This window comes from Eutrema salsugineum, unplaced genomic scaffold, assembly GCF_000478725.1.
Source record: "Eutrema salsugineum unplaced genomic scaffold, Eutsalg1_0 scaffold_7, whole genome shotgun sequence".
Lineage (NCBI taxonomy): Eukaryota > Viridiplantae > Streptophyta > Magnoliopsida > Brassicales > Brassicaceae > Eutrema > Eutrema salsugineum.
In genome coordinates this window covers 8436995-8449918 of record NW_006256486.1, presented here as the reverse complement: position 1 = coordinate 8449918, position 12924 = coordinate 8436995, and the positions used below count along the sequence as shown (strand labels likewise).

Genomic DNA, 12924 nt, shown 5'->3' with positions numbered 1-12924 from the left:
TAGCTACATTGGGGTTCCTGTAAGAAAGGTTCTGATTGGAATTACCATACTGATATCTTTGGAACCTCTGATTCCCAATGTAGTTAAGCTCCTCTTGGGTTAGACCTTCTTCACTTATGTTCTCAAAGATTTGAGATGGTTCCTCATACTCTCCAACAAAGTGCATTGGCTTGTGAGTAACCAATTTCAACTTGTCCAATTCACTTCTCAACTCCTTTACTTCTCTAGTGAGCCTCTGTTCTAAGCTTGAACCTTCAGATCTATTTGATCTGTCATAGTCTTCACCATAAGTGTCATTGCTCATTGCTAAGTTCTCCACTAACTCTAAAGCAGCATGAATCTCCTTTCCCAGAAAGTTCCCATTGGAGGCAGTGTCCAGCTGGTTTCTAATCTTGGGAAGAGCTCCTCTATAAAGTGTGCTGAGAAGAGAAGCCTCACTAAACCCATAGTTTGGGTATTGGTTTGTGTAGCTCCTGAATCTCTCATATGCTTCACCAAAACTCTCATTGCTGTGCTGAGTGAAGCTAGAGATTTGGTTTCTCAGTTTTGCAGTTCTGGAGGTGGAGAAGAACTTAGATATGAAAGCTTGCTTGCATTGCTCCCAGGTTTGTGATAACTAAGAGTTTTCAAGGCTCTTTATAGAGGTTATCAATTCCCCTGTCTTGTAGTACAAGGGGTTTATCAATCCAGATGTGGTGATAGACACTAAGCTATGTAATCATGTTCTTAATTCAAGCAAAAAAGAGTGGTTTGGTTAACTAATGACAACTACAAACACTAAACAAGTTTAATGACTAAAGAGATGATTAAACAAGAACTAAACAGTGACAAGTGATGAGAATGTATGTATGATGATGAGAAAGGTCTTAGACGTGATAGTGGATTAGGGTGCCTTCAGTGATAAACTAATGAGCTAATGAATCATATGATCTAGCAAACGATTCAACATAAACATCTTTCATTAAGTTAATCCTCTCATGAAGGTATTAACTCCTATGCTAAAACAGTTTCTAACCCAATCATCATCAGTGAAACATGATTTAACAAGCATTAAGAATCAGTTTAATCTGTCATTTAAGCATATAGACAATCATTCCCATGATGAATAAAACTTAAACCTCTAACAACCTTGGTTCAGGCATTTCATCAAACACTTTTGGTGCATGAAATGCCCAGAATCTAGGTTGTTAGATGTTTAAGTGTTATTCATCATGGGAATGATTGTCTATATGCTTAAATGACAGATTAAACTGATTCTTAATGCTTGTTAACTCATGTTTCACTGATGATGACTGGGTTAGAAACTGTTTTAGCATAGGAGTTAATACCTTCATGAGAGGATTAACTTAATTAAAGATGTTTATGTTGAATGGTTTGCTTGATCATATGATTCATTAGCTAATTAGTTTATCACTGAAGGCACCCTAATCCACTATCATGTCTAAGACCTTTCTCATCATCATACATACATTCTCATCACTTGTCACTGTTTAGTTCTTGTTTAATCATCTCTTTAATCATTAATATGATTTAGTGTTTGTAGTTGTCATTAGTTAACCAAACCAATCTTGTTTGCTTGAATTAAGAACATGATTAAATAGCTTAGTGTCTATCACCACATCTGGATTGATAAACCCCTTGTACTACAAGACAGGGGAATTGATAACCTCTATAAAGTGCCTTGAAAACTCTTAGTTATCAATTGGCTCCATGGTGCACCTGTTTTAGTATCTCCTTCTTAACCACTTCCTTATGGTTGGGGTTAAGTCGTCATTGTGGTTTGTTTAGCATTAAGCTCTGATATGTTCTTGAGATCAAGTGCTTACTTTCTTGTTTTTACTGATTACTTTCAAGTTCTGTTTGTGATTTCAGGTGTATGAACACCAGGTCTAGATCAAGAAGCTGTGGTCCACCTTTCCCTCTCAACGACAACATCAATCTTTTGGTACCAAGGAGGAGAAGGGACAGACGTGGAAGACAGGTTGATCAGGCTGATATGGAAGAACAAAGAGAGGACGTGGTAGACATAGAACAACCGGTTCAGGAGCAACAGGCTCAGGGTAATGGAGCTGGTAATGGAGTTGGTCAAGGGCTTCATCAGGGTAATGTTCATCAGGAACAAGTGCACCACCAACAAGCTTATGTCCACCAGGGACAAGCTCAAGCTCATCAACAGAGGCATCAGGCAAATGTACAGCAAAGACAACAGGTGCACCACCAACCCCACCCTTTCCAACACCAGCAAAGGAGATATAAGCAACCCCAAGTCTATGTTGGAGAGAATGACAGGGCCAATTCTCATCACTATGGAGCTGGAATTCAGGCACCACCTGTGCAAAACAACAATTTTGAAGTTAAGGCATCATTGCTGAATATGGTCCAGAACTCAAAGTTCCATGGGTTAACAATGGAAGATCCCTTGGAACACTTGGATCAATTTGATAAGGTGTGTGATCTGACAAAGATAAATGGAGTTTTAGAAGACAGCTTCAAGCTAAGACTATTTCCCTTCAGTCTTGGTGACAAAGCTCATCAATGGGAGAAGAATCTTCCAAGAGGCTCCATTCAAGCTTGGGAGCAATGCAAGCAAGCCATCTTATCTAAGTTTTTTCCACCTCAAGAACTGCAAAACTGAGGAACCAAATCTCTAGCTTCACTCAGCACAGCAATGAGAGTTTTGGTGAAGCATACGAGAGATTCAGGAGCTACACAAACCAATGTCCGCACTATGGGTTTAGTGAGGCTTCTCTTCTCAGCGCACTATATAGAGGAGTTCTTCCCAAGATTAGAAACCAGCTGGATACTGCTTCCAATGGAAACTTTCTGGGTAAAGAGATTCATGCTGCTTGAGAGCTAGTGGAGAACTTAGCAATGAGCAATGATACTTATGGTGAAGATTATGACAGATCAAATAGGTCTGAAGGTTCAAGCCCAGAACAGAGGCTCACCAGAGAAGTTAAGGAGTTGAGAAGTGATTTGGACAAGTTGAAGTTGGTAACTCACAAGCCAATGCATTTTGTTGGAGAGTATGAGGAACCATCTCAAATCTTTGAGAACATAAGTGAAGAGGGTCTCCCCCAAGAGGAGCTTAACTACATTGGGAATCAGAGGTTCCAGAGATATCAGTATGGTAATGCCAATCCAAACCTTTCTTACAGGAACACCAATGTAGCTAACCCACAAGACCAGATCTATCCCAATTCTCAAGCTCCACAAAACTTTGTTCCCAAGAACAACTTTAAAGGTTCTTTTCAACCAAAGAATCAGTTTGCTCAGAATCAAGGTTTTGGTCAGCAAGAGCAACCATTTCAAGGTCCTAGTTTCAATACACAGCAGCAAAAGGCACCACCAGGGTTTGGTCCTCCACAGTTCCAACAGCAAGCGCCGGCTCAACAACAGTTTCAGCCACCAACGGTTCAACAGCAGCCTCAGATGGGTACATATATGGTTGGTATTCTGCAACAACTACTTCAGGGTCAACAGATCTTTGCAAGCCAGAACGCAGCCATGCAGCAGGAAATCAAGGAACTGAAGCAAAACCAGGCATCAAGCTCAAGTAACCAAGGTCACTTACCTGGAAAACCAGAACCCAACCCCAAGGAATATGCCAAGGCCATCACACGGAGGAGTGGAAAGGAGTTACCTGGTATTGAGAACAACAATGTGATCATTGAGGACAATGATCAAACTGAGGGGGAGGGAACCTTAAAAGATGATAAAGTTGCTGAGAAACCAAGGACAGAAAAGGGTAAAGAGGTCGCAAAGGAACCTGAACCAAAGAAGACATATGTGCCACCACCTCCATACCAACCCAAGCTCCCATTTCCAGGGAGATTCAAGAAGCAACTAGTGGACAAGGCAAGAGCTGTTTTTGAGAAGGCACTCAAAGAGACACCACTCACAATGCCTCTCATTGATGCATTCTTAATGATGTCAAAGATGGGGAAGTTCTTGAAGGATGCAATTCTGAACAAAACAAAAGAGCTTCAAGGCATGGTGGTACTGAGTCATGAATGCAGTGCTATCATTCAGAAGAAGTCCATTCTAAGGAAGTTAACTGACCCAGGGAGTTTCACACTCCCTTGTGCCATTGGACCTCTTCTATTCTCTTGATGTCTTTGTGATTTAGGAGCATCAGTCAGCTTGATGCCATTCTCCATAGCAAAGAAGCTAGGCTTTAGAGTCTTCAAGCCTGCAAGGATCTCTCTTATCCTTGCATATAGATCAGTTAGATTGCCTGTTGGTATGTTGGAAGATCTACCTGTTAGGATAGGTGGTTTTGAGGTTCCAACTGATTTTGTTGTGCTGGAGATGGATGAGGAACTAGTAGATCCTCTTATCTTGGGCAGGCCATTCCTTGCCACTGCAGGAGCCATAATTGATGTGAGAGGTGGGATAATAGAGCTTCAACTTGGGTCTGAAAATCTCAAGTTTGATGTGAGTGAAGATGATGAAGAAACCCACCATTGAAGGCCAATGTTTCTATGTGGAGACAATGGATCAGTTGGCTGATGAGTTACTTGAGGAGCTAAACACTGAGGACCCTCTTCAAGCTACTCTAACTCAAGAACAAGGAGACAATGGGCTCTTAGCTGATGCAAGTGAAGGGTATAAGCTATATTTGGACAATGCAAGAGAGCTGGGTCCTGAGACAAGGTTTTTGGAGCTGGAAAAAAGTGGCTCTGAGGTCTTGGCTATCAAGGGATCAGACACCAGCCAAAGCAGCTTGGACCAGGATTGGAATGAGGCTGATGCACCCCCTGTTGAGCTCAAGCCTCTACCAACAGGGCTCAGGTATGATTTATTGGGTTTAAACTCCACATATCCTGTCATCATCAATGATAGCCTATTAGAGGATCAAGAGAGTGCATTGCTTAGTGAAATAAGAATGTTCAGGAGAGCCATAGGATATTCTTTGGCTGATATTAGAGGGATCTCTCCTGACATTTGCACCCACAGGATCCACCTAGAGGACCAATTTATGTCCTCTATTGAGCATCAACGACGACTTAACCCCAACCTTAAGGAAGTGGTTAAGAAGGAGATACTAAAACTTCTTGAGGCAGGGATAATTTACCCAATCTCTGACTCAATATGGGTGTCTCCTGTTCATGTTGTGCCCAAGAAAGGCGGGATCACAGTGATTAAAAACGAGAAGGATGAGCTTATAGCTACTAGAACTGTCACAGGACACAGAATGTGTATAGACTATAGAAAGCTCAATGCAGCCTCTAGGAAGGATCATTTTCCTTTACCTTTCATTGATCAGATGTTAGAGAGGCTTGCAAACCACCCCTTCTTTTGTTTTCTCGATGGGTACTCGGGGTTCTTCCAAATTCCCATAGATCCCCCAGATCAAGAGAAAACAACATTCACATGCCCTTATGGCACATTTGCATACAGGTGATAGGTATGGTTTTTAAGGCCTTAATAAGGGTTATCAATCCCCTTGTCAAAGTAGTATAAGGGGTGTCAATCCATATGTGTGGTAGTTAGGCACTAGTTTATGTGATAAGTTCTTAAGTCAAGTGATTAAAGATGAGTTTTGGTGTGAACAAAGTAACAAGAAAGCATAAAACAAGAAACAAACAAGCTATGATTAATGAACTAAGCAAGCAAACAAAACAGGATGATGGTGATTAAGCAAATGATAAAAGCTAAACCTCTAGATGTGATCATTGATTAGGGTGCTTTTGATATTGAATCATGATGCTAAGAACATAATGCAACACTTGCTACTCTTTACTCTAGGCTTCTTAATCAGATTAATACATTCCCATGACAATAATCCCTTTGCAAATCACTTAATCAAGTCTAACAACCATTAGATATAATCAAGCAATCAGCAAGCATAATGCATCAAGCCTAATAAGTGACCAAACAATCTCTCAACCAAGAAGACTGAATCTTATACAGAAAGACATAACAAGCAATCACATGATCTCAAACATTTCAACTTAGAACTCTAATCTAGACTAATCCTCTCATGAAGGCATTAATCTCTACACTAATCCACTTTCAAACCAAATCGTCATTTGTGAAATATGAATCAATATGCATTAATAAACAGTTCTAATATGTCATTCATGCATTTAACAAATCATTCCCATGATGAAAAAGGCATAAACCCTTAAGTTAGCTCATTCAGGCATTTCATCAAACACCTTGTGGGTGGAGAAATGCGTAAGTTCTAGATCAAGCTTATAATGAGAGATCTAACATTAAGAGCAGCTAACTAAGGAAATGAAATGAGAATCTAGACCCTAAACATCACAAATCAAAAATCTAAGCACCCTAATCTACACACCTAGAAGTTTAAAAGATGACTACTCACTAATCATGAAAAACACATCTAATCTTTTGCAAGAGATGATGTTAATCATGATTAGAAGCAGAAATGAGATGATGAGAAACAGCTTTGGAATGATCAAATCCCTTAGATATCTCTTAATCAAACTCGTTTTTACACTAAAAAGGAAAGAGAAACAAGAGAAAACAAAGCTTTTTGTCTTGGAAAAAACCCTAAAAAGCATATATAGTGTCTCTTGCGGACCGGGTCAGCCCAGGACAAACTGGGTCCTGACCAGGCTTTGATGGATAGTGGTGTGGTTTGCCACGGTCAGATGATGCTTGGACAGACTGTGGCAAACTGACCGTGGCAAACTGATAGTGTCAAAGTTCTTGGACAGATTCTTCATGATCAAGGTTGCCATGGCTTGATTTACACCATGTCTAGTGGCCGTGTCTCTTCTTTTCTGGGTTTGGGTGATGAACTTCTTGGATTGCCACGGTCTAGTAGCTCTTGGTCAAGCCCCGTGGCAAGTGGTCGTGTCAAAAGCCAAAGGTGTGTAAAAGTTGCCATGGTCAAGTCCTAGACCGTGGCATTCAAACCGTGTCAAAACCCGAATGCTTGTAAAGTACCTCCCAGCCAAGTGTTTGTTTGCCACGGTCAGGTGTAGACCGTGGCATGACGATCGTGTCAATCGCCGAAGGTGTGTAAAAGTTGCCACGGTCAAGTCCCAGACCGTGGCATTCAAACTGTGTCATGTGATATGTTCATAATTTTGCATCATTTAGGTTGCATATATCATTACAAATCATGTTTTATTTCATGCATTTTAGGTCCTTAGGGTTTGTTTTAGAACTTAGGAGATGCATTAGGTCCCAATGAGTCTTTGCATGTTTTGAGTGTTTATCAGGTATATCTGGAGCTGAAAAGATGAATCCAGGAGGTGGAATGGTGATCAAAGCTTGAAAAGTGGCAAAATTGGGTCTTTGGAGGTTATCGGCCATTCTCGCTGACCAGGAAGGTTTTCTCAGCCATTTTCACGTACCGCGGGTAGACTTTGTCGGCCAAAACACGTACCGCGAGTGAAGTGTGTCGGCCAAAATCTCCGGGTGCAAACATGTCTCAGAAATCGCCTGTCCGGGGAACCTTCCGGTCCGATTCAGATGGTGGGTGCTTCATAGAAGTTGGAGAGGACTTGATCACGGTTTCATAGCAAGTCGAATCACGGAATTCAGACGTCTGATCAGGAAGTTAAGCTCGTCGGAAGGAACCCCTGTATCGCTGTTGTTTTGGACCGAGCCGATGAGTTCTTCAAAATGCGAAGGACGGAGTACTTCCAAGCCGATTCAGTTTCCAGGGCCTTCACGAGAATCAGAGAAATTTGAGTCCTCTTTCCAGAACATCCGAGATCAGTCAATTCGGAGCTTTGAACAGAAAGATACGATCTCCGGAATGGGCACATGTACAGACGTCTCTCTCTGATCGTGTAAATGCACTGCAAAGATGACCCCTCCAGGAAGCCTTAAACGTCCCAAGCACCGAAGCTTCCTTCATCAAAGTTGGATTCAAATGAGTCCTATGTCTTCTGCAACCGCAAGCACTCAATTCGGACAAGTATATCGTGAGTTACACTCTCCGGAATGCGAAGTGGTCCAGACAGCCCTGAATGACTTAGTTAAACATGCCGCGATGAATGCCACGGTCTGGGACTTGACCGTGGCAACTTTTGCACACCCTCGGCGAATGACACGATCTTCATGCCACGGTCTACACTTGACCGTGGCAAACTCACACTTGGCTGGGAAGAACTTTGCACATCTTCGGCATCTGACACGGCCTGAATGCCACGGTCCGGGTCTTGACCGTGGCATGCAAACCTTCGGCGATTGGCACGAGCTTCATGACACGGTCTACAGTTGACCGTGGCAAAAAGAAGATGGCCGGGGGCAACTTTTACATGCATTCAGATATTGCCACGGTTGAGAATGCCACGGTCTTACACTTGACCGTGGCAAACAAACACTTAGCTGGATGGACTTTACAAGCGTTCTGGTGTTGACACGGTTTTGATGCCACGGTCTGGAGCTTGACCGTGGCAACTTTTGCAAATCTTCGGCGTTTGACACGGTGACTTGCCACGGGTTTCGGACGAAGCTTGAACAGACCGTGGCATCAAAAGGTGACCAAGAACACAAGAGAAAGCTTTGACACGGTCAGGTTGCCACGGTCACACCAAGAGCACACCAGACCGTGGCAAACCCATCTTTGCCCATCAAGGCCGGGTCAGTACGCGGTTTGTTCCGGGTTGACCCGGTTCGCCCAAGTCTCCTATATAATGTTTTTAGACCTAATTTGTAGACAACCTTTTATCCATTTTTAGTCTTCTTTCCCCTTTTGTGAAAACCTACTTAATACACTTTGTTTAGAGAGCTTAATATCGATTTGAAGTTTCTTTCCATCTTGTTCATCATTTCTTATCATCAAATCACACTTCTAATCATGATTAACAACACATCTTGCAAAGGATTTAGTGTGTTGATCATGATTAGTGAGTAGTCACCTTAATGAGGTTCTAGATGTGTAGGTTAGGGTGTTAAAGTGTTAGATTAGGAGTGCTTAGGGCTAGATTCATTGATTCATCTCTCTAAACAGCTGTTCTCTATGCTAGATCCTTGATAATCACTTGAGATCTAGATTCAGGGAATTTCATGCACCAAAAGTATTTGATGAAATTCCTGAAAGAGTTGTATTAGAGGTTTAAGCATTTTCTGCATGATGATGTATTGTTATTTGCTTGAATGATCATTGAGAACTGTTTATTAATGCATATTGATTCATATTTCACAAATGGGAATTTGGTTTGAAAATGGATTAGTATAGGGGTTAATACCTTCATGAGAGGATTAACCTAGATTAGAGTTCTTAATCATTGAATCATGTTTCATTATTGGCATTAGCATTTCTAGTTTAGCACCAAAGCACCCTAACCAACTATCATGTCTAGAATCTCATGCCTCATTCATATCATATTCACATCATTTGTCATTGTCATTAGTCTTTAAACCTGTTTATGTTTGTAGTTGTCTCTAGATTAATCAAAACCCACTCTTGTTTGCTTGAATTAAGAACTTGATCATATAGCTTAGTGTCTATCACCACATTCTTGGATTAATTAACCTCTTTGTGCTACTTTGACAAGGGGATTGATAGCCCTGAGACCTTAAAAAGTCCTATCTATCAATTGGCGCCGTTGCCAAATTGTAGTTTGTTTAGCATTAAGCTTTGATCTGTTCTTGAGATCAAGTGCTTACTTTCTTGTTTTTACTGATTACTTTCAAGTTCTGTTTGTGATTTCAGGTGTATGAACACCAGGTCTAGATCAAGAAGCTGTGGTCCACCTTTCCCTCTCAACGACAATATCAACCTTTTGGTACCAAGGAGGAGAAGGGACAGGCGTGGAAGACAAGTTGATCAGGCTGACATGGAAGAACAAAGAGAACACGTGGTAGATATAGAACAACCAGTTCAGGAGCAACAGGCTCAGGGTAATGGAGCTGGTAATGGAGTTGGTCAATGGCTTCATCAGGGTAATGTTCATCAGGAACAGGTGCACCAACAAGCTTATGTCCACCAGGGACAAGCTCAAGCTCATCAACAGAGGCATCAGGCCAATGTTCAGCAAAGACAACAAGTGCACCACCAACCCCACCCTTTCCAACAACAACAAAGAAGATATGAGCAACCCCAAGTATATGTTGGAGAGAATGACAGGGCCAATGCTCATCAGTATGGAACTGGTATTCAGGCACCTCCTGTGCAAAACAACAACTTTGAAGTGAATGCATCATTGCTGAATATGGTCCAGAACTCAAAGTTCCATGGGTTAGCAATGGAAGACCCCTTGGAACACTTGGAACAGTTTGATAAGGTGTGTGATCTGACAAAGATAAATGGAGTGTCAGAAGAAAGCTTTAAGCTAAGACTATTCCCATTCAGTCTTGGTGACAAAGCTCATAAATGGGAGAAGAATCTTCCAAGAGGCTCCATTCAAACCTGGGAGCAATGCAAGCAAGATTTCTTATCTAAGTTCTTCTCAACTTCAAGAACTGCAAAACTGAGGAACCAAATCTCTAGCTTCACTCAGCACAGCAATGAGAGTTTTGGTGAAGCATATGAGAGATTCAGGAGCTACACAAACCAATGCCCACACCATGGGTTTAGTGAAGCTTCTCTCCTCAGCACATTCTATATAGGAGCTCTACCCAAGATTAGAAACCAACTGGATACTGCTTCAAATGGGAACTTTCTGGGTAAAGAGATTGAAGCTGCTTTAGAGCTAGTGGAGAACTTAGCATTGAGCAATGATACCTATGGTGAAGACTATGACAGATCGAATAGGAATGAAGGTTCAAGCTCAGAACAATGGCTCACCAGAGAAGTTAAGGAGTTGAGAAGTGAATTAGACAAGTTGAAGCTGGTAACTCACAAGCCAATACATTTTGTTGGAGAGTATGAGGAACCATCTCAACCCTTTGAGAACATCAGTGAAGAAGGTCTCACCCAAGAGGAACTAAACTACATTGGGAATCAGAGGTTCCAGAGGTATCAGTATGGTAATGCCAATCCAAACCTTTCTTACAGGAACACCAATGTAGCTAACCCACAAGACCAGGTGTATCCCCATTCTCAAGCTCCACAGAACTTTGTTCCCAAGAACAACTTTCAAGGATATTTTCAACCAAAGAATCAGTTTGGTCAGAATCAAGGTTTTGGTCAGCAACAGCAGGCATTTCAAGGTCCTAGTTTCAGTACACAGCAGCAAAAGGCACCACCAGGGTTTGGTCCACCACAGTTCCAACAGCAACCAACGGTTCAACAGCAGCCACAGATGGGTACAGATATGGTTGGTATTCTGCAACAACTACTTCAAGGTCAACAGATCTTTGCAAGTCAGAATGCAGCTATGCAGCAGAAAATCAAGGAACTGAAGCAGAACCAGGCATCAAGCTCAAGGAACCAAGGTCACCTACCTGGAAAACCAGAACCCAACCCCAAGGAATATGCCAAGGCCATTACACTAAGGAGTGGAAAAGAGTTGCCTGGTATTGCAAACAACAAAGCGATCATTGAGGACAATGATCAAACTGAGGGGGAGGCAGCCTTAAAAGATGATCAAGTTGCTGAGAAACCAAGGACAGAAAAGGATAAAGAGGTAGCAAACCAACCAGAACCAGAAAAGAAGTATGTGCCACCACCTCCATACCAACCAAAGCTCCCATTTCCAGGGAGATTCAAGAAGCAACTAGTGGACAAGAAAAGAGCTGTATTTGAGAAGGCACTCAAAGAGACACCACTCACTATGCCTTTCATTGATGCATTCTTAATGATGCCAAAGATGGGGAAGTTCTTGAAAGATGCCATACTGAACAAGACAAAAGAACTTCAATGCATAGTAGTACTAAGTCATGAATGTAGTGCTATCATTCAGAAGAAGTCTATTCCAAGGAAGTTAACTGATCCAGGGAGCTTCACACTCCCTTGTGCCATTGGACCTCTTCTATTCTCTGGATGTCTTTGTGATCTAGGAGCATCAGTCAGCTTGATGCCATTCTCCATAGCAAAGAAGCTGGGCTTTAGAGTTTTCAAGCCTGCAAGGATCTCTCTTATGCTTGCAGATAGATCAGTTAGATTACTTTTTGGTATGTTGGAAGACCTACCTGTCAAGATAGGTGGTTTTGAGGTTCCAACAGATTTTGTTGTGCTGGAGATGGATGAAGAGCCAGTAGATCCTCTTATCTTAGGCAGGCCATTCTTAGCAACTGCAAGAGCTATTATTGATGTGAGAGGTGGGATAATAGAGCTTTAACTTGGATCTGAAAGACTGAAGTTTGATGTGAATGAGATGATGAAGAAACCCACCATTGAAGGTCAATGTTTCTATGTGGAGACAATGGATCAGTTGGCTGATGTGTTGCTTGAGGAACTGAACACTGAGGATCCTCTTCAAGCTGCTCTAACTCAAGAACAAGGAGACAATGGGCTCTTAGCTGAAGCAAGTGAAGGGTATAAGCTGTATCTGGACAATGCAAGAGAGCTGGGTCCTGAGACAAGGTTTTTGGAGCTGGAACAAAGTGGTTTTGAGGTTTTTGCCATCAAAGGATCAGACACCAGCCAAAGCAGCTTGGACCAGGATTGGAATGAGGCTTATGCACCCCCTGTTGAGCTCAAGCCTCTACCAACAGGGCTCAGGTATGCTTTCTTAGGCTTAAACTCCACATACCCTGTCATCATCAATGATAGCCTATTAGAGGATCAAGAGAGTGCATTGCTTAGTGAAATAAGGAAGTTCAGGAGAGCCATACGGTATTCTTTGGCTGATATTAGAGGGATCTCTCCTGACATTTGCACCCACAGGATCCACCTAGAGGACCAATCTATGTCCTCTATTGAGCATCAACGTAGACTTAACCCCAACCTTAGGGAAGTGGTTAAGAAGGAGATACTAAAACTTCTTGAGGCAGGGATAATTTACCCAATCTCTGACTCAAGATGGGTGTCTCCTGTTCATGTTGTGCCCAAGAAGGGTGGGATCACAGTGGTTAAAAACGATAAGGATGAACTCATAGCTCAAAGAA

General features: G+C 42.0%; 3 non-coding genes across 3 annotated transcripts; 1 reads left to right on the top strand and 2 right to left on the bottom strand.

Moving 5' to 3' along the window:
• Positions 1-440: 440 nt before the first annotated feature.
• LOC112083170 lies at positions 441-547 on the top strand. The gene has a single exon (XR_002897469.1). It is a non-coding gene; the product is annotated as a small nucleolar RNA R71 (small nucleolar RNA).
• Positions 548-2628: 2081 nt separating this feature from the next.
• Positions 2629-2735, bottom strand: LOC112083157. The gene has a single exon (XR_002897456.1). It is a non-coding gene; the product is annotated as a small nucleolar RNA R71 (small nucleolar RNA).
• Positions 2736-10400: 7665 nt separating this feature from the next.
• Positions 10401-10507, bottom strand: LOC112083305. The gene has a single exon (XR_002897593.1). It is a non-coding gene; the product is annotated as a small nucleolar RNA R71 (small nucleolar RNA).
• Between the last annotated feature and the right edge of the window lie 2417 nt (positions 10508-12924).